A 22393-nucleotide genomic window follows, 5' to 3' on the forward strand; every position below is an offset into this window, starting at 1 on the left:
ACACACCACTTCAAAAACAAAATTAGTACTTGCATTCAATTCTGGGCATTCGGAATAGACCTAATGGGTGATTAAATCTCTCCTCCAACCCATTGCTTAGTCTTCTTAGAGGATGAAGGATTTTGCATAACACAAGTCAACATATAAAACATCTGCTATAGAAACAGACTTTCAAGTGGTCCTCATTAGAGTGATTCAACTAATATACAAAGGACCCAACACACAGCACAGTGTATATTAGAAGAATGATTAATTTGTTCCCCTAAAAATCCTAATATCTACACAGAAAAAATACCCAATACACATTTTATCATTCTTTACCAGTATAGTCATACAAAGGAGTATCACAAAAGCAAAAGAACAGATTTGGTTTGACTCACAGTTCTAAGTTTAATATAAAATTGCTAAAACCACCAAGACAAACATGACTATGAAATATTTAATGATCTTCACCTAAATTCAAGTCACCATTCAACCACCAATACCTCTGCTCTCCTTACGGGAACTTTCCAAAAGTAAATTCTGGAATTAACAGGACAAAATTTTCTGGTGATAGAAATTAGGAAGAAATTGGTTGAAGGCCGTTCCTTGGCTGTCAAACTTTTTCTCAATAATATTTTGTAAAATAAAAGCGTCAAACAGATCTTTACATTAACTTACAATCTATCAAGCAATACTGGAGCAAGCTTTAAATATTAGCCACATTCTGTCAGGGCTGACTAACATTAAATCAGTATCAGTCTCATGTCTTGTAGGATCCACAGCTCATCTTCTTAAAACCACTTAAGATTTCATAATTAACTCAATTAAACAATGTAAGTCATCTCCTTGATCTTTGACATGAAGGGGTAATTTTCCCCCAAAATAGTACCTCTTTCCTTGACATGATTTAATCTGTGGTTAGAGTATTTAACAGGATTTCTTTCCTTCTTAGAAAATAAAATATACACCTTTCCAATATGAAAAACTCTAACTGATGATGCCATAGCTTACCCAGGTCAAAAGCATTTTTTTTTTTAAGTTAAAAAAAGAACCTAACTGCATCTTTGGACCTTATGTGAGGTAGTGTCCAGGGTCACTGGGACCTCTACTTGGCCAGTGTAGCTGGGTACCAATTAAAGACAGAAACCCAAGCATTCACTCAAAGCCCCTTCCCAGCTGTTCATCCTAGTGGAAGAAGCCATGAGTACAAACGAATGCGGCATTCTACGGAGGGCTTTGGGGATAGGCTGCTTGAGAACATCAAAGTGGCTCACGTCCCCCGAGTATAAAGCCAGTGACTGCTCTCAGCTTCCATCCACAGTAGCCAAGGTCTGGAATCACCTGAGTGCCCGTCAACAGGGGATGAAGGGAACGTGGCCCGAACACACACAGGAGCAATACTCCACCACACAGCGGAGAGCCCTGTCATCCGCGGCAGCATGGATGGAGTTGGAGGACATTACGTTAAGCAAACGAGCCAAGCAAGGAAACGGCGCATGTTCTCACTCATAAGCAGGAGCTGAGAGCAGATCTCATGGAGGCCAAAAGTAGGTGGTCAACAGGGCCCAGCAGAGCCCACTCATAAGCAGGATGGGCAGAGGCTGGTAATGTGCACAAACACACAGCCTAATGGGAACACGAGACCTACTATTGATAAATCAGCAGGGGGATGGCAGTGGGTCATCTACTGTGTATTTCAAAACAGCTAGGAGAGAATAACTTAACATAACCAGCACAAGGAAAAGAAACTATTTAAAGTGAAAGACATCCCAAGTACACAGATTTCGTCAATATAGGGGTGAATCAAGGTATCACATGCACTCTGAAAATATGTACGTATATTATGTATCAACAGAAACAAAAACCAATGACAGAACCATTTGCGAAGCACGTGCAGGAGAAGAATGGGAAGCCTGACATGGTGTGGCTGTGTGTCCCCACCCAAATCTCATGCTGAACTCTAACCCTATGTTGGAGGTGAGCCCTGGTGGGAGGTGATTGACTCATGGGGGTGGTTTCTAATGGTTTAGCACAATCCCCCAAGTGCTGTCCTCATGATCGTTCTCCTGAGATCTGGTTGTTTGGAAGTGCATGGCACCTTCCCCTTCACTCTCTCTCCCCTTCCAGCCATGTGAAGACACGCCGGCCTCCCCTTCACCTTCCACTCTGATTGTAAGTTTCCCCAGATGTAGAAGCCTGTACAACCCACAGAACTGTATGCCGATTAAACATTTTTTTTCCTTATTACCCAGCCTCAGATAGTTCTTTATAGCAGTGGAACAACAGTACAGTCCTCAGGACCAGCAATGTTTTCCTTCTACCCAGCGGCCAACAAGGTCCTACACCGTAGCTGGTTTTCCAAAGCTTTGCCAGAATGCTGAAGCTGTTTTGGGGATACTAACTTTCCCCATCTCTGGCAAACCAGATGGGGCATCCTATTTGGCTCTTACCACCTTTCTCAGAGAAACCCCACCTCTGAAACAGCCTCCACCAGGGGCCTCCTTCAGCAGCAACAAAGCTGAGTGTTCCTTGCACTTCCCTTCTTCTGAACAAGTAAACATCTTAAGCTTGTTTTTCCATCTTCCCAGCTCATTGAAAAAAATATCTTATGCTTTCTATTTTCCTGACACACACACATGGAAGAGAAGTGCCGTGAGGGCAGGGGCTCTTGTTTTCCCGGATCTGAGCCTGGCCCTCAAACACTAGCCGAATACTAACACGATATCCAGAGGCAGAAATGCAAATATCCATATGACTTCAAATACCCTAAGGACCTAACAGGCCGAGTGGCCCATGTAACTATGGTGTGCTGGGCCATTCAACTGGTGTCCAAATCCCTGTCCAATTGAGCTCTTTAATTTCGAGACTTTTCAGACAGCTGTTGTTTTGTTGTTGTTGTTGTTCTGTTTTGTTTTTATTAAAGGGATATGTTACAATTATAATCAAGAATATCCCAGGCCGAGTGTGGTGGCTCGTGCCTGTAATCCCAGCACTTTGGGAGGCCAAGATGAGCGAATCACCTGAGGTCAGGAGTTCAAGACCAGCCTGGCCAACATGTTGAAACCCCGTCTCTACTAATACAAAAATGAACCAGCCATGGTGGCAGGCACTTATAATCCCAGCTACTCAGAAGGCTGAGGCAGGAGAATGGCGTGAACCAAGAGGTGAGGCTGCAGTGAGCCAAGATCGTGCCACTGCATTCCAGCCTGGGCAACGCAGCAAGACTGTCTCAAAAAAATAAAAATAAACCAATACTCCCAGTTAGTTCTTCACCAATGTCAGATACCTCAGTTTAAAGAAAAATATGAAAGCATGTTTTTATATTTCAGTGTTGAATTTAACCATATCTTTTAACCATACCTTTTAAGAAGATATGAAGATAGAACTTCCTCAAGGATTGGGGGAGAGAAAAGCAGTTAAGAAAATCTTAAAACCTCAGGAGAAAAACAAGTATGGGTTAAGACCTCAAGGCAAAACTTTTTCTTTGCACTTTGATTTCAAAAGAACAGAGATGCCCAAATTATGAACTCTCCCATCTGCATTTTATATTCGTCTGTGTCCTTTGAAAGGCTGGAGATGGGATCCCAGGTTCCAAAGTGCCTGGCCGTGGCTCACATCAGGCGGCATCTTTCACAGCCGTTTACTCCCCTGACTCTGCCTAGAGAGGTCTGTGGCCCAATTTACAAAAAAAAGGTCCTAATTTACTCACGTTCATCACTTTGAGCAGAGTCTCAAGAAATGAGGCAAATATTGACACTCCACAGAAGCAAGTACTCTCTTCCTAAAAGTCAAGTGTCAGGTTCCCATGAGCCAGGCAGCTTGCGTACAGAAAGCACTGGCTGACTTGCTGGTTGAATGTTAAATGCATTTAAAATGTTAAGTGATCAAACCCCCCTCCCAGTGGGTGTGCGCGTTGAGCTGGCTGCAGTAGTGATGCAGACCACGTTCTTTCCTTTGGTTTTGCTTCAAGCAGAGCACCCCACACCCAGGAAGAGGCCGAAGGATGGCATCGAGGTCTAGGACAGATTTAAGGAGAGCTGCAGGCTGACTGCCTCATCTGCAAATAGTCTCTCATTTCAGAGAAAATCACTGAACAGAGTTCATAACACGTGAATTTTTAAAATTCATATTTCTACTTTCATCCCATTAGAACTTTTGAACCTCCACCTCCCACCTAGAGAACGTCAGCTCAAGCCGATCACAGCGCAGTGCGATTTTCTATAAATAATGTGCACGCCTGCATCTGAGCTGAGATGTGAATGTCTGGAATGTGCCTGCCAGGCCCAGGAGGAACTGCAGCAAGTGTGGGGACACAAGCCGCTAAGGAATCTGATTTGGAGGGAACTGGAGGCAACTAAAACTAGGTCCACTGGTTTTTCTTGGTAAGGTTTGACCAGGCAAACTGTTATCACTGTTGCTAATTTATGGTAATTGGCATGGGGACTTAACAGTAAGTAATTAGAGCAATTACAGAATTTGCTACTCAATTACAATGGCACAGATTCCTGAGAATGGAAGATCTGTTGCCCAGGAATAGAGTTCAAGAGGTCCTCCCCATGCTCCGAGGAACATGGCATTTCCACGCACCCCTGCTTTGGTCCCTGGCCACCACCATCCTGATCTCGGCCGTCTGATGGCATCAGTCCCCAAAGCTGGAAACACCTGACACCTCTTGTCACCCTCCCATCTGCCCTGCCTTCCTCCAGTCCGGGATATTCAGGGATGCCCACATACAGGACCAGGAAACCAGGGTTATCCCAAACCAGTGCCTGCATTCAAAGTCCTCCACGGCAGCACAATCACCAATGGCCAATACTCCCAGAACCTTCCACCTCAAAACGGGAGCACATCTGGATTCAAGCTGACAATGCTGCATTCTCTTTGCCATGTACACATGGAGGCATGTCAGGTTCCACCTAAAGGTATCAGGTTCCACGCTGCTCAGGAGCCCAAACCTAGTCACTCTGCATGATCTCAATTCACCATCCACAGAGAAGCCTGCAGTTTTCCTCTGGTGCACGGTGTGGATGGTGGATGGTGGATGCATTTCCCCTGAAGACTCGGAAACAGAAGCCTGGCCAAGGAGGCCAGTCACCCCAGCCCCTGCAAGGCCCGGACGTGACCCTCTGCTGTCTGCACACAGTACCCAAGTCTAGCAGTGCTGGCTCTGTGGTGGGATCCATCTGGGCCTGCAGAGGACCCGGGGCACAGGAACCGTGCAGCCTGGCTGCAGCCGGAGGCCTAAGGGATCCCCACGAGGCTCTCCAGCCTAGGTGCCCTCACCACAGGCAGAGCCATGCAAGAGAGTTGCCTGCTGAACTGGAAACGCCCCAATCTGCTCAGCCAACACAGAAAGACAACAGCCACCTACAGCTGCTGAGCCCCGAAACGTGGCCACTGGGCCTGAAGGGTTGAATCTGGAATTTCATCTGTGAAGTTCTTTTCAAATGTGTTTAGCTATGTAATCAAATCTTTATTCTAATTAAATTTAAAGGAGCCTCTGGCTATGGGCTCCCTTCTCGGGCTTCACAGCTCCAGGGAGTAAGAATGGGAGAGAGAGAGGCCCAGAGCCTCTCTGCATTCTCCACGTTAATTCAACAAGTCATCATAAGGAAAGGCACTCCAGCAGGAGAGGTGTACACGGGAAGAACTGGGTTGGCCCTGACAAGCATGACCCCCATGGCATCACAGCTGCCTCAGGCAACAGGCAAAAGACAATGATGCCCACCTGGACAGGCCACCGGATGTGATGATGCACCCCCAAGCCCTAGTCCCACAGCAGCCAGAGACCACCCGCTGCTCATCCCGGGTGAAACAGGCAGAGCTACCCGAGCTATCAAAAGCAGGAAGAATTAAGGAAGCGATTCCCACGACACACGTGACACTCCTTGGAGACAGACACAGGCTTCGCTGTGAAAGTGCAGAGGACGGTGGAGTCCCTAGGCAGGCTGCTTCTTCCAACGATCAGGAAGAAACCAGATCCATTTCCTTGTAGGAGAATCATTTGTACCGTGATTAGACAGAAGACAGAAGGTGGCTGATGTTATCAAATCATCAAGCACCTCACGGCTGCTTCTCCAAGGAAGGCCTGGAAACTTGCAGCCACCCGCGTAGGGGCCGCAGTGTTTACAATGGAGATACGGGTGACCGAGGTCTGGCTTCCTCAGGGAAGCTACATTTGAACTTTCACCACTGAGGAATCGGTCATTTACAGTCACTCACCCTCAATGCAGAAGAGGGCTCAAGACACTGCACCAGACTTCAACACTCAGGGTTGGGGTTAGGGTCAGGGTCAAATTCACAAGTTTTACAAGATGTATTTCCTTGGGATGCCAGAAGAGATGCAGCTTCACACCCCCGACCTCCATGGTTTGCTTAGCCCCTTCACCAGTGGATCTCACCAACAGATGACACATCCACGCCTCATCCATGGCAGCACAGAAAACCACTTGGAAGACAGCCACTCCCACCAAGCTTCCTGACTTTGGTGTTTAAAATCTGCATCTCATACGTGAGATTACACTCCTCCGAACAACGACATTGCCACTGTCATTTCACCCAAAAGGGCTTTAGGAAGTGACACGCGGTCCAGACGCCAGAGGTCGCCGGCCGCCTTACTCTAGCCTAATTCCTTTGTGCCTGTATGGAGGCTTCACAGATACAGCCCATTAATGACTGGATGAGAAGCTCAGGGCATAGACGAACTCAGTGCTGAATTTTTTCCATTTATCACCCTTTGTTTTGTCCAGAAGACAGCTGAGAAAGGCGGGGGCAGATCATCTCCTCGAGTGTAATGACTCTAGCCACTTCTCTTCACCCCAGGTCACCACTCAGTCAACACCCTTTTGAGAAACCAAAGCAATTCTGTTCCCTTCACTCTGGGTTCCAAGCACTAAATTCCTCCGTTTTATCAATTAGATTATCAAGCAGCCGTTTGTAATCTGGACTGCAATCTGATACGAAATTTAAAGCTAATTTAAGTTGCGGTAATAGCTCCTATTCACATTATAGATAAGGCATGAATGAAAACTTTAATCTGTTCATAGGACCAACTTTGTAAACAAACCAATTATTCAAGCAATGATTGTCTTCAGTTAGATGCAAATTACTTTGCTCATAAAAGATTTTCCAGTAGGAATTTTTAAATCCATGGTCTGTCTTTTCTGAGCCTGTCTCTGCACCTTCCCCTGAGTGCACAGCAGGACTTCTCAGGGCATCCCATCAGCAGACCCACTGAAGAGAATAAGCCCGCAGCCCGCAGCCCCCAGCCCAGGAATCAAGTCCGAGCCCCAGCAGCCCCTCGTCCAGCCGGGGCTTCCTCACCAGCACAGCACCCAGAGGTCTTCCAGGTTTAATGCCACGTGTGCGTGGAAAGTAGAGTGCTGGAAGGAACACAATAGACATTCAACAATGCAAATTCCCCCCTGGAACAGCCCAGCAACCCTCTGTACCTTCCCCAAAGTACCCATGCTAGGCAGGCGTAGAGTCCAATGGGGGTGCCTAGGAATCGGCATTTAACACTATTCTGATGAATAAAAGTTTGAGAGGTCGGTCAGCGAGAGGCTGTCGTGGCCTCCACTCATTTGCAGGCTCTGAAGAGACACAGATTCAGGTAACAGGCCAGACAGGACAGGACAAGGATGAGGAGGTGGAGGGCAAATTCCATGGACCACCATCCGCCCCGCCATCCCCACTGAGACTCCGTGATTTAAAGAGAGGCAAAGCCAGGGAGAAAAGATGCCCGCACCACACGAGCGACTGAGATTTCACCTAAAGCACGCAGCATGTGGCTGAGGGCCAAGGTTGGGCAAGCCAGGAGCACAGAACGGGGTTCACTGGCCCAGAGGTGTCTCCCACACCCACACCCCGTGCAGACCTCCCAAGCACTGCCTGTGTCTCCTGCCTGGTTTAGTTCCTCCCCGCCTTCTACTGTGTTGGTTTCTCAGCCGCCACCCACCACCACACAACCCTCTCTACAAGCTTGGTGGACTGAAAAGAGCGGGGGCGGGTAAGATCTGGGCTCTGGGGCCAACGTCCTGCCGGAGACATTAGTTCCAACCCACCTAGCTGTGATGTGAGCCCCCGAGATTTCTCAAATGTGAGATGGGAAGGTAACTGAACCCACTCACCAGGACGGCTGTGCAGACTGAGATTACATATAGCCACACCTCGGCATCCACCACACGTGGGACCCCAGTCGTGTTGCCCCTGATGGGAATCCCTCTATCTATGCCCCTTCTGCTACCAGAGCCAACTCCCAGCAGTAGCTGTGGAGGGTGCATCCTCTATTCCCACTCCACTCCCCTCCCATCGCTCCACGCCGTGCCCTGCCACGCAGCGGCCACCAGCAAATCCGGCCCCACTGGATAACCGACCACCAGCCCCCCCCTCACTTTGGGGCGTCTTCCACTTGCAGTTCTGAAGCAGGCCGAGAAACCGCCCTCAAGGGCAGTCACCTGTTCCTTATTGCATGTAATGACCTGCCACGCAGGACCACCAGCAAACCCAGCTCCACCATCCAGGCTCCTGTGGATTAACCGAACCCCCACCCCCCACCTTGGAGCGTCTTCCACTTGTGGTTCTGAAGGGGGCCGAGAAACCGCTCTCAAGGGCACTCACCTGTTTCTTATTGCATGTAATGACCTGCCAAGCAGGGCCACCGGCAAACCCAGCTTCACCGTCCAGGTTCTGGTGGGTAACTGCCCCCGTCCCCCGCTTCCTCCTGGGGTGTCTGGGAGGCTCAGAAACTGCCCTCCACGGACACTCACCTGTTCCTTATTGCACTAATACCTCATTTACAGAAATCCACTTTGACTTTCCAGCACTGCAGTTGTGACAATTTAGCAATCCTGCTTGCAAGCTACAAGAGCTTGAGGTCACGTCCACCTCACCAGTATCCCAGAGACCCAGCACTATCCCACTGTGTTTAAAATTCCAAAATACTCCTGCAAAATGCTACTGGCATTTGCTTTGCACATAAAATGCTAACAACCTTCAAGTGAAACAAATATCTTCAACAGTTTGGTACAATGACATGTGAGTTACACATCTGCCAAGTTGTAAAGCCTCATGCATTTATAACATTTTATGTACGGTCAAATGGTTCATTAATATAAATTATGAAAATCTCTAAGAAACAGGTTTCTTCTGGCATTAGATGACCAAAGGAAAACTGGGTTCTGGCTGGCTTGCGGGCCTGTAGAGGCAGACATATCTGCTGACACAACCAAGCTCCTTCCCACTGATGTGGCCTCATCCCAGGCCCCTCACCCGGATGCCTGCAGGCCCCTGGAGGAGCAAGCCTGACCTGTCCACATTTCTCAAATGCACAGCTGTTGCTCACACTGCAGATAGAGTTCAAGGCAAGAGCAGGCCACCATGCTAAAAATACCACGCAGCGTCCACGCCAGGTGACGGTGGTTTTCACTCCATCCCAAAGCCCCATGTATGAGTTTACAGCCATGATTACCACATGGATTTTTAGACCCTCAAGACATACTTTGTTTCCTTTTATGCAACAAAGTTAAAAGACTATCACTCAGATATAGGCTCTGAAACTGTGGAATAATTATTTGGGAACAGAGCCTCTGCCAGGTCAGGATTAGCACTTGGGACAACACCCCGTGACCTCGGTCCACACAAACCCATCCAGACCAGAAGCCTCCCGCACTGTCATTTCTGTGGATTTCTGTAAACGAGGTATTACTGCAATAAGGAATAGATGAGTGCCCTTGGAGGGCAGTTTCTGAGCCTCCCAACCACACGGCCATTTTCAGGCTGAAGCCGCACCACCTCCAGAAACACTGTCCCTCGCCGAGGTGTGCCTGGCTTCTCCCTTTTTCCAAAACTTAACAAAACCTGAAAAGGACAGGTCTGTGTAGAAAAACACAAACTACTTGCGATTCCTCTTCCCAGTTCACGCTGTAGGAAGCTCGTCTCGGCCCTCACCGTGTTCTGACTGTGGCTTGGTTCCCATAAGAAATAAAGTCAGAATTCTAGTCCCTGTCTCCTGGGCAGTGTGGCAGGCATACATACCTTCAGTTATATGAGGAAAGGCGTGGCGAGCCCCCTTCCTTCAGTAAAACTGCACAGTTCCCAGAACCCTGATGCCATCTCCCTCACACCACTGTGAACACCTGGACAGAGCACATTTCAATGCGTGCACATTTGTGGGCTAGTTTTCTATTTCTCCACTAAATCACCCCAAATTTAGCGCCCTAAACTCTGACTTATTTTCTCACATTTCTGGAAGCTGGAGTTCAAAACAGGTCCCACCATCTAACGTCGAAGTGGTGGCAGGGCTGGCTCTGGGGAAGCGACCGTCTCCTTGCCTCCCGCAGCCTCTAGAGGCTTCTGCATCCCCTGGTCCATATGGCACCCACTGTCTTCAGGACCCACAGCGGCTCTGACGGCCCCTCAACTGGAAGACGCAGAAACGTCAGGAGCCCGGGAACCTAGTGCTAAGGCCAAGCCTCCCCACCCTCCCAGCTCCTCACACACTCCCGTGTGAGCTAATATAGATTCCACTTTAACTAGTGTCACCTGTGTAAGGGGTAAGTGCCCAGCTGTGAACTGGTTAACCTCGCCCACACAAACCCCGAGAATAAACTCACAGGCCATGGACCACTCCACAAGCAATAAGCGACCACCTGCTCAGGGACCTCCATGCCCCAGCAGAGCCCTCCGGTACCTCCTTGTGAGCTCAGACTGGCAGCAGGGTTCTGCAGCGCCAGAGGGCCCTGGATAAAAAAGACAGCTCCCATATCGGGAGGCACCGCCCGCGGTTGGGTTCCCAGTACTTTAATAGCCCAGGTGGACAAGCCGGGGCGCATGCAACCCCATCACCAGAATAACGGCTGCACGTGGCGAGTGCACGGGTGGCCACCACTCAGCCCAGCTGGCCGCGCTAAGCACATCACCACCGTGACGCCCAATCAGATTGAGCTGCTGGAACAGTCCCAGCATCGGCCCCCAAGAACATTCTGGATCACAATTCAGAGTAGTGATTGCGATCAGGGCCACATGTGGCTGAATGTTTTTACAGGAGGACACCACAGCTGGACTGACGCCACAGCTGGATCTGGCTGGACTGAGAGCATTTCCCACTGGACATTCTTACAACACCATTTTATTTGCGCTGTATTAAACTTCTATGGCTTTTTTCTGCTTATCTACTTTATGGGAGTGTTTCTTGTTCTTATGACTGCGGTGATACTTCAAGCTACAACTATCAATGTGTAAATTAGTTTGGAAGTCGCCTTATCATTAAACATTTCACAAGCAAGCAGTCAGAGGCACCTAACCCGGAGGCCTCTTTTCTTCTCTGAGCCAAAGCTACCTTGGACTCAAAGAAAATGGCACATGGAGGGGGGCTGGATCTCCAGCGCCCATTCCTAGGGAGCCTCCTGGGGAGCAGATATGGAGGGAGAAGCCCTGGGTTATGGCACTGTCGTACTAAAGAAAAGTCTATTTGGGTAATGTAAGCACCAGACTTAAGAGATTAAGCAAACCATGAAAAGAAACTACTAACCACAGCTTCTCCAAAACAGAGCTAAACTCCCTTTAGTTTGAATTGGAAAAGCAGAAGTGATGATCAGGATACAAAAAAAAAAAAAAAAAAAAAAGAAAGAAAAAAACAAAAAGAAATGACACAGTATCTGAACACAGGAGAATAATCAAGGGCCACTGTCTCTTCCTGTGTCAGTGGGAGCCTCGCATCTAAGCTGGATTTAGAAGGTTGCTACTTTGGACTGAAAGGTATCCCCAACTCTAGTTTGTAAGCAAGTGGAGCAGAATGCTTCAATTATTTCAAGGTTTAGCGGTAAAGCTCTGCAACTCTTACAACCATTTTAATTGGTGTGAATTTTAAAGTGACTCAATCTGTTGGCTGGAGTATCTAACGGCTTAACCACGGGGTCACGTTGGAAAATTTTTCCAATTGCTTTTGTTTTTCCTACTGAAGATGCATTTGAACGTTCTTGTAGTTTGCAGTTGGCTGGTTCTGATGTTTGGTCCTGAGGAAGCCCAAGTATCCGTAGAGGAAGAATCTGAAACCTCAAGCCACTCGAGTGCTGTCTGGACAGATGGAGACCCCAACCCGAGGGCCACTGACGGGCTCAGCATGGGCGCAGGGCCGCCCGATGCAACAGGCCACGTATTTGCCGGTTACAAAACATCATAAGCACACACCCCCAGGTGTGCACACACGCTCTGTACACATCTGTCCCTATCAACACCAGCACACACCCCCAGGTGTGCACACACGCTCTGTACACGCTCACGTCTGTCCATGCCAACGACAGCATACACCCCGAGGTGTGCACACACGCTCTGTACACATCTGTCCCTGCCAATGCCAGCACACATCCCCAAGGTGTGCACACACATTCCATACGCGCTCACATCTGTCCCTGCCAACGCCGGCATACACCGCCAGGGTGTGCACACACGCTCTGTACACACTCACATCCCTCCCTGCCAATATGAGCACACATTCCCAGGGGTGCACACAGGCTCTGCACATACTCATGTCTGTCCCTGCAGCCTGAGTCAAACAGTCACAGAGAGGCAGAGGAGGAGGAAGAAGGATGCGATGGGCACTAAGGTCCTGGGCCAGTTCCCCTCCCTACCTCGGGAGAGACCCCTCATGTGATCCTGCCATCACTCACCCTTCCGCCTCCATCCTCCATCCTCCCACAGGGATCAGGAGGATGCCCACTGCACAGAGCTGTGATGAGCATGAACAGAAGATGGCAGGAGCTCACGCCAAGGTGCTGAGCACGGGGCCTACGGAGTGCTTCTTTCTGCTGTGGCTGACATCATCAAACAGAGACTGACACAGCTTCTGCAGAGAATGCCACTTGCTAAGAAACTGAAACGTGTGACCTAGGAGCCTGTGAAGGTCTAAGAACAAACCAACAAACCAAACGGTTTTGTTTGTTTTTCAAACACCATAGCCTGTTTTTTCTTTTTTTTCATGCTCTACCTTGGGTATCATTTAGTTAAATTTCAAAGTAAGTCCAATAATTACACAAAATCACAGGACTGAGCATGGAGCATTGTTTCACTTCATGTCCTCCAGCCTTTAGGACACATTAAGGAAAGACATGATTCCAGGATTCCCATTAGAAAGGCTGCCCTGAGGCACCTGCTGGGGCAGCCAAATTGCAGCTGTTGATGCTGCCCCCAAGCTGCTTGGATGAAGCAGAAGATTCCGGAGATCTCCTCTCTTCTGCCCCTTGTCCAGGAGAGAAGGTGGGGGGAGAAAGGTGAGAGAAGATAGGAAGAAGGAGAGGGGAAGGAGGGAGAGAGGAGGGGAGAGGGAGGGAGAGAGGAGGGGGGAGGGAGGGATAGGGAGAGGGAGGGAGGAGGGGCATGTTCCATCCACCAAGGCAGCTACACTGCAGAGAGTATGGAGGGTGTGTTGCCTCTCAGGACAGCAAGTTCAAGCTGTTTATAATTGTTAGCATAAACAGTGACCAGCTGAGGACAGGGCTGTCATTGGAGTTGACGTTTTATTTTCATAGTTGATATTGGGGACCTGGACCTAAAGCAGCGTGCCTTGCCCTTTTGCCAGATGGGCCTATGCTTCTCTATACTTGAGTCTATTTGACTAAATACCCGATATTGACTAGGAATTATGACGTGTAGGATACCCCTTACCACAGTAACATCAAACTCATATTCTAAATGCAATTTATTCAGGGACTGGCTTCTAACTCTGGGTGGGAATGTTAAGCTCAGTCCAGTTCAATTCAGTAAGCATTTATCAAGAAACTCCTAGACCAAGAGCTCTGTTAGACACTGGGTATGGGGGGTGATGGGGATACGAAGATGTGGAATTAGAACTCGAGAAGCTCAAATGCTTCCATTTAATTCCCTAATGCAATTACTAAGCTTCAACCTGATGGCTGTAATGTCTAAATTCACTTTTTCTTTATTCCAGTTCTACATAACAAAGCATAAATAATCACAGAGGAATGATTCTGTGTTGGACTATTCAGTGGACAGAGAAGAGCATTCTGACCAGTGTGAGACACTGTCTTCCTTCTCAGGGAGCCCGTGAGGTGGCTGCACAGAGCACACGCGTGAAGATTCAGGAACACGAGCATCAGGTGATGGGAGGGGCACGGAGGCAGCACCAGAAAGATGCCTGCCGAGAGGCCGCTGCAGCCAGGCCGGCCGGGAAGGTCACGGGAGTGGGCGCAGGCATCTCCCTCCAGCCGCACTTGGTTTTCATGAGGACGCGTGCACGGAAGGGGATGACACCGAAATGCTGTGGCGCTGAGGGGAGGAAGGGAGGGACACAGGGCCGACGGCTGGCCCCCACCCCTTCCGTCCCTGCCCCTATGAACGCTGCCAAAATCAGCCCCAACGGGGAGAAATGAGGTGGGTGAAAGAGGTGGACAGACTTGGCTTCCATGGAATTCACAGATTCCAGTCATTAAAAATCCCTTCTGAGTTTTCACCTGGAAAACTTTGCCAATGTACTTAGGGACAAGAGGCGGAAGATGAAGCCAACACAATTGGGCTCAAACTGCCACCCTTCTCCTTCTCTCTTCATCCACCACCCTCCCTGGGCCCCTGAGTGTGAGAACCAGGAGCTGCACAGCCCAAGGGTGCAGCCCCCGACCAGAGGAGGGAGCCGCACGGCGGGGCCCCCAGCACGTGGATGGCAGGATCTGTGCTATGTCAGTCCCAGGGCCCCAAGCAGAGAAGGCCTGGGGCTCCCAGCTGAAGTTTTGCTGTCTACTCTCTCACCAAAGTCGAGAAGGACTGAGTGGGACCAACGCTGCACCTGGCGGCTCCTCAGTGGCTGCCGATGTGGTCCTCACGCTGCAGGTGAGACCCTCTAGGGAAGCCCAGACAGTGGCGAGAATCACAGCCAGGAGTGCTCCAGTTGCCCCAAAACTCCAGCATAGCCTGAGGAAGGCAGCGCCCGCTCAGATCCCCGTGCAGGCTTGTATGGCACACTGGTGAGGCACACAGCACCAGAACATGGCACTTTAAGTGGCTTTGTGGGGTGTAGGAACACAAAGTGTGGTCTGGAGTGGCTCAGAAGTCACTCCCACCAGCCTGTGGGACCCGGACGGCCCCTTTGGACGTGGCTGGAGTCTCTCCAGGGCGGGCTCCAAAGTCCCAAGGATGAGGTGAGCGTCGGTCTTGCTCTGAGGAAGGCCCCTGACAAGTATCCTGAACATGCAGGTACACAGCTGGCTGACTCATCTGAAGGGACCTGCTGAGCTACGAGCTAGGGACAGCTAGAGAAAACTGCGTGAACCTTTGTGACTACTCACAGGTAGGTAGCTACTGCCTGAGACACAAAGGTAAAGAATTAACCTGAAACTGCATATTATAAAACTTATTTTTAAATGATGGCGCTTAATTGAAAAGACTCCCAAAGAATACTGCATTAGAAAGTGACAGAGTGAAACCGTGAGGCTGACCACAGGAGTCCCTGGAAATTTCACCAAATGTTGTGTCAAAACTGGGAAACAGAAGAACTGCACCTGATGAAACATTCCATTAATCACTCGAGTCCTCCCCACATACGAAGCTATGTAAAAAGTGTTCCCAGAAGGTAAAGTGAGCAGGAGGGCTGTGAACACACAAAGAGAGAGCCACTTCGTCCACGGACCACAACAAAAGAAACGCTAATGAGTGCCGACGACACGCTGGAGTCCAGGGCTCTGGGCGCAGCTGGGACGGGGACACTCAGGGTCCCACTGTCCAGATGGGAAACCAGGGTGGAAACACCAGGGAGCCTGTCCCAGGGTGCAGAGCTAGTGAACAGTGGTTCATACTGCGACAATCCCAGCTGCCAGGCTCTGGGGCTCCTCGGGACAGAATCCTGTTGACTTCACTCTGGGGTGCGAGAGGCGGCAGCATCCCCCAAAGGCACCTGGAGAAGTGGTGTTACCCTCCATCCCCTGTCCCCGGCGTTACCCTCCGTCCCCCTGTCCCTGGTGTTACCCTACTTCCTCTGTCCCCAGTGTTGCTCACCATCCTCCTCACCTCCAGGCCCCTCTCCCTGTCCTCCCTCGTTTTCCTGTTCAGCCAGAGCACATCACATGTCTCTTCCCTTTTCAAGAGACTCAGCTGCACCCAGAGGCATTCCAGCCTATTCAGGATGGGGCACACACCCTGGGGAAATGCCAGCACAGGGCCGGAAGGGCCTGAGACCCTCTCACTGTCGCCCAGGAAGGATGGAACAGCCCACGGTCATGCTCATTGTCAGGCAGGATGAAAACTTCTGGGTCCGAAATGTTCTTTTCACTGGAACTGTTCGGACCATTCGTGAACGAATCAGTTAAATACCAGCAAGTGCCACTCCCACTTATTCTCTGGCTAGTTTTCCACCCACCAGCAACCACACTCCTAGGAATTATCCCTAACGCAGAATCAGCGCCTTGTGCCTTTAGGAAAACCTCTTTCTCTCCAGCTTTGTCCTCCTTCCACAAAAGGTGCCTCTGACTGCCTCACTCGCTGTACCAGGATTTCACTCGGCTATGGAGGAAAATCTGCGTGGGGCTCAGAGGTGGGTGGTCCCTGCATGGGCAGCAGGTCTGTGACATCCTCCGAGGAGCCTGGCCCAGGCCTGCCTCACACGCCAGGACTCTGCCTTCTGGCCCTCGGGCCCCCGAAGCTGCTTTCCCTCCAGGTGTCATGCCCCGGGCAAGAAGGCCGGACAAGGGCCCAGGGCTGCTGTGGGTCAGGAAAGCCTCCTGACACCTCCCACTCCAGGACCCCCCATCAGCATCCCAGCATCTGGACCTGTGTCACCAGCCGCTCCGCCGTACAAGAGAATTGGATTTTCAGCTGGGTGTGCTGCTTCCCTAAACAAAGTAGGGTGTTGTTACTCAGGAAAAAGGAGAAAATTGGCATCTTCTTGGCAACCCCGCGACATCCAGCCACCGGTTCTCACCATCCCAGAGATGTCCATCCAGGGCAGATAGTGTCTTCAACCGAGCGCCACTGACCCAGAAGTACAGTAATTAGTACACTTTCACCAGAATCACCCACTCCTTCACCTTTACACTCAAGAAAAACATGTTTGCCAGGCAAATTAGATGTCCAGGAGGTGTAAGGAAACCCCAAGCCTGCTTTAAGCCTCAGACTTTTGAGACCGTTGAGGGCTGTGCGCACAAGAGCAAGGCTGCACCCGAAAGCTCTGCTTCTGCCGGACGTCATGGACAGACCACACGGCTCAGCCACATGGACCCTTCCAGGACTTCACGAGAGGGACTTCCGTGGTACATGCAATGATGTGCACTTCGTTCAGCCTCGAGCAGACCACGCCCTCGTTACAGGGTCGGTGGTCCACCTCCTGCCATCAGCCCCCCACCTCACCGAGGGTCTGTGTCTGCATCTGAAAGAACTTTGCTGTTTTACCTGGGTACCAAAATGCAGCATCGCGATGTTTAAAGGTCTTTAAATATCAACACTCCGGGTGCAGTCCTTGTCACTTTAATGCGGTCACTCGATGCAGGCCTCACTCACAACTCTGAGGTAGCTCATCCCTTCCCTACCTAACCAAGGAAGAAACGAAGGCATGGAAGGTGCAGCTCCTAAGGAGCAGATTAGGATTCAAACCAGTGAACTTCGTCACATGCTGACCTACCTCTCAGGCTGAGATAACGTTGAAAATTAACCAGGTAGAACAGCGTTCCATAAATCGGCTGGAAATGGTCCTTGTGCATGGGCCTGTGGTTACTCCCTGAAGAACAAGACCATTAGCCCAAAAATCCACCTGTGTCACACTCAAATGTTTACATATACAACTATTTTTAAAATAACCCAATCAAGCATGTTCACAGCCATTTAGAGCCATATAGATTGTCTGCTTCGCTGACAATCAACCCAAGACCTCTGTCGGCAAAGGCCACGGTGCCGGGTCCAGAGAAGGCGGGACAGAGACACAAGCAGGAACCTTTCCATCCCTGGGAGCCTCGCTCTGATCGGTCCGTGAGGACACGGTACAGACCGTGGGGCACAGGCAGACGGTAGGCCAGGAGAAGGGGCTGCATTGCCGGGAGGCAGTGCTTTGAGCTCTAATGGATGGAACACTGCTAACCAGTGAAGGTGGAGAGAGGGCACACGTCTGAGAACATGTAGAGGCAGCAAAGCACAGCCAGCCTCGGGGAACCAGAAGCCACAGGGACATCAGGTTGGGTGCTGCTGTCTGCCGGCCACTGGCTGGGGGACTGTACTGGGCCTGGAGGGACATCCCTGACACTCCCCACCAGATGCCAGGGGCACCCCCAGCCCCAGGTGAGAACCACGGATCCCATGGTGAATGAGGCCAGCCTGTGGGAAGTGGGGCTGGGACAGCTCTGTACAGCTTAATAGGAAAGTTGGGTTCTATTTTGTGGGGTTTTGGTCACGCCGATGGCTAGTCATGGCTGTCCGTCAGGAAGTGATTTGAGGATAGACTAGAGAAGGGGCTGCCAAGACCAGCGGAGCATTCGCTGTCCGGGTCCAAGGAAAAGGAAATAAAGGCTGGCGATGTGACAGTGGGGGGGAGCACAGAGCAAAGGAACTGGTGGAGACACAGGGCTGGCCCCGCACAGGGCTTTGAGCAGCTACCCGGGGGTCGTCCTATTAATTCTCCTCATGGCCCCAAGAGGCGGCTGTGAGGATCCATCTCCTGAGGACAGAACTGCTCCAGAGCCACACAGCGAGGATCCACAGAACCAAGATCCGGGCCAGCTCCAAAGCGGGTGAACTTGACCCCTCAGCCATGGTCCTAAGACAGGGATCGGAGGCCCCTGGACACACAGACACAGGAACTGCAGGAAGGGGAAACGGATGCCCCGGACCAGTGGCGGGACCCAGGGTTTCAGCCCTCCAGGGCCACTGGGACCAGCCACTGCACAGGTGGACACATGATGCTTTAACTCGCGCTGGGGGAAGGAGCCCTCACTCTCAGGGTGGAGACCGCAGCTCGATCGGGCCGGCCTCCCTGCTGGGCACAGCCTGAGCCACACAGGATGCTGAGGTGCCCCAACGTTGGGGTGCTCAGAGCCACTCAGCTGAGATCGTGGTGCTTTCTGTAACCACCCTCGTTTCTTCACGGTATAGATCTGGACTCCATCCTTTGCAATGTGTGAGGTTCTAGGAAGAGGCTGGCCAGCTGGGGAAGTGTCCTGGGCTCTGTCCCAGTGATGACGAACTTGGCTCCCCACAAGGGCGGCCTGTTCACCACAGTGACCCCCGGGGACCACGCCTGCACCCACCTTGCTGAAGATAATTCACTTCTCATCCGTGAAAGAATAAAGCTAGACTAACTCAATTTCACACTCACTTCCAACTTTAACAACTTGTGTTAGGAAATCAAAGACAAGGACTCTGACCACGTCACAAACCCAGGAAGCAAAACCCGAGACTAACGGAATGATGCCACCTTCGCAGTTCCGAGCTTTACTAGTTGTTTTTCTTTTCTGGTCTGTTTTTCTCTTTTGGTTTAAATAATTAAAGACCCTTGTTGACAAGAAAAAAAATTCTCTATGAAACTTAAAAAAGTGCTTCTAATTAAACATTTAAACATTCTTCCATATGCTTTATAAACAGTTGAAATTACAGCTCTACTTAGTGTTAAGTACTTTAACCAAATGAAAGGTTAATTATACAGACTGGCAATTATAAAAAATAAGGCTACATATTCGTGGCATCATGAATAATTAATAAGAACCGTTTGATTTCATTCAGACCAGGGATTCTGTGCTAATAGGCTCTTAGCTGTCTTGAAATAATGGTGAAATTTTAAAATTACTTTTGTACTTAAACACGTCCCCAAAGTGAAGCACAGCGGTTAATATCCATCATGGTGCCCAGCAGAGCGACCCGCCCTACTATGGCCGACACCCTGATTCCCGAGGGCTGCATCCCGGGGCTGTACTCGTGCAGAGAACGTTCATGAAACAGACCAGGTGGCAGGAGGGGGTCTTGTCCTCAAGGAACCTCATGAGTCTTGCTAGGGGGACAAACAGCGAGAGAATGAAACCGGCAGCCACGGAATCTGGACAGCGATGCCCAGGCCCCGCCATGCATAACCCCTGGCTGGCACCTCCCTGAGACCCGTCTGGCACAGGCAGCGGCAGGGTCCGGCCCTTGGAGCGCAGGGATGGCAGAGCAGGGCCATCAAAGCGGGTGGCATGCCGACAGCGGCTTCTCCGCAAGAGCTCCTGGCTCTCAGGGAGCTGAGGGCTCCTCAATGGGAAATTCTGGCTGAGCTCCAGGGGAAAGCGGGTGGGAGGCCTGTCTCCTCTGCCCCCATCTCCTCTGCCCCAACCCTGGAAGAGGGTCAGATATCAATGCTAACTCTTGTGCTGACTCAATTAAATCAAACAATTCAGAAAACAAACTTGCTTTAAGTATTAATTTCCTAAAAAGAACTAACATGAATTCAAATAATTCACATAATTAAAATGATTTTAATTATTAATTTAATTAAAACATCTCCGTTTTCACAGCATCATGTACCTTGGTACTTTCTCCTTATTGCATTTCCCATCTTCCAGGGCAGGTTTCCTTCCACCCAGGGCAGCAGCGACTCTGGTGTCTCGGGTATTCCCAGGCTTCCGTCAGCCCCTGGGGGGCTTACAGTTCTGCAGCGGTCTCCATCCTCATTAATCTGCATAAGAACATCCGTCCGCAGGGATGTCCTGTGGCCCCGTGGCCACATCTGACGTGCAGCTAAACGCTGGGCGTGTCGCCTGGTGACAGCAGATGACACAACTGTGGGCAAGGTAGCACCTCTGGGCGCCGACACTCTCGATGAGTTTTTTACAAGACCATTCTTTAATGGGTGAACCCTGACAGGAAACACTAAAGATTGTTTTTAACTATTTTTATATCGAGACAAATCTTTGTCAAACGTTCACTCAATGCTAAATGTCACTTCTCCAGCCAACCCCTTTAAGAATACCTAAAACTTAAGACTGGAATGACGCTTTCAAACACATACTCTACTCATGCATTCCCGGGAGCAGAGAGCAGCTTAATGTTTTCACGCTACACAGGCATGAAGTTTGGCGAAGGCATTTTAATATTTTCACCTGAATATTTTAATAAAATCAAAAGATCATTTTCACTCTAATACTCTACTTAGAATCTAATTTTCCATTAAATAAACAGGCAATGTTCAGTAACCCACATGCTGATAAACTTTTGAAAACTTTAGAAAGTATTAAGTATAATCAAAGATTACTTTTAATTTTCGAGCTGGTAAGAGCCTGTGTCAGGGAACAGAGTTGACATTGAAGAGATAAAAGCACGATGATTTTCTTAAAGAAAAGCGAAATTCGTAAAAGAGACCAGGTGATTATATAAAGAAACACAGAATCCGTTTTCAGAAATGGCAAACATTGACCACAGAACACCAGTGTTGCCCGTGATGAGAGAAACAGTTAAAAGGAAGAATTCACGGTGGCCCAGCATAGATCAGGTGTGGGAGGACAGAGACGTGATGAAATGATCCTCCTTCTAACTTCCCAGAAAGGCACAAATGGCCAGCACTGTAACTGAAGACCACGCAGGCACCAGTGTGAACTCAGACTCCATGGCCAGCACCGTAACTGGAGACCACATGGGCAATGGTGTGAACTCAGACCCCACGGCCCGCACCATAACTGGAGACCACACGGACACCAGTGTGAACTTAGACCCGACGGCACGTGCCTGGGCTGCTCCAGCCACCACCAGAACCTGTTCTGCAGCTGAACTGGAAGCTGATTCTGGAAGGAACTGAGGAGCATGAGGACGAGATCCTTCTACCTCAACAGGGATCAATTTTTTAATGATTTCTTTCTTTTAGAAAACTGTTAATAAAATACTTTGTTCTAAAATGACCAGGATTTCAGCAGCCTCTACATTCCTTCATGTCAATCAAAGCTTAGGCACGTGGGTTACTTCACTGTTCGTGACACCCTTTTGAAATAAAACCCGGGGCCGCCTGTGTACCCAAGAGCCTGGGCACTGAACATTCAGACAAAACGTCCAGGGCGAGAATGTTCACGTCCCAGCGGTGCGGTAGAGTGGATGGGGGGAGTTCGAGCCACAGGTGGCCACGCCTCCCCTGCCTCCGGCCAGTGCCCACTGCTCACGCACTCCTTCCTCGGCCCATCCTGAGCCACGGGGCCCTCGCGTAACCAAGGCCGCTGCGGTACCTCCAAGAACAAACTGGTTACAGGTGGACTGCTCTCTACTCAACGTACAAAGATTGTTTTTAAAACTGCTCGTCTCTGGAACTTATCCCAGTAACAGGCTAGATTAAGAAAACTGACTAAAAACAGTAGGAAGAAAAACTCACTCTACCCGTTGAGGCAAGAGAAATGCACACAGCCTCTGAAATAACTACAGAGGAGTTTTCCTGGGTTAGGTACGAGGTGGGGTGACCCTACCCCATAGCGGG

At 50.0% G+C, this 22393-nt stretch overlaps 1 protein-coding gene across 5 annotated transcripts in view; it reads right to left on the bottom strand.

Moving 5' to 3' along the window:
• LOC139361627 (disco-interacting protein 2 homolog C-like) overlaps positions 1 to 20545 on the bottom strand; it is a 182558-nt gene extending 162013 nt beyond the window's left edge. For 3 of the 5 annotated variants that reach the window (XM_071090286.1, XM_071090276.1, XM_071090277.1), the window contains exon 1: positions 10224 to 11187. The gene's annotated coding sequence lies outside the window, so the exon portion shown is untranslated. Of the gene's footprint in view, positions 1 to 10017; positions 11188 to 20463 lie in introns of those variants that run through there. The other 2 variants (XM_071090279.1, XM_071090275.1) reach the window with 2 other exon arrangements.
• Between the last annotated feature and the right edge of the window lie 1848 nt (positions 20546 to 22393).

Source organism: Macaca nemestrina, unplaced genomic scaffold (genome assembly GCF_043159975.1).
Source record: "Macaca nemestrina isolate mMacNem1 unplaced genomic scaffold, mMacNem.hap1 Scaffold_76, whole genome shotgun sequence".
Classification (NCBI taxonomy): Eukaryota; Metazoa; Chordata; class Mammalia; order Primates; family Cercopithecidae; genus Macaca; species Macaca nemestrina.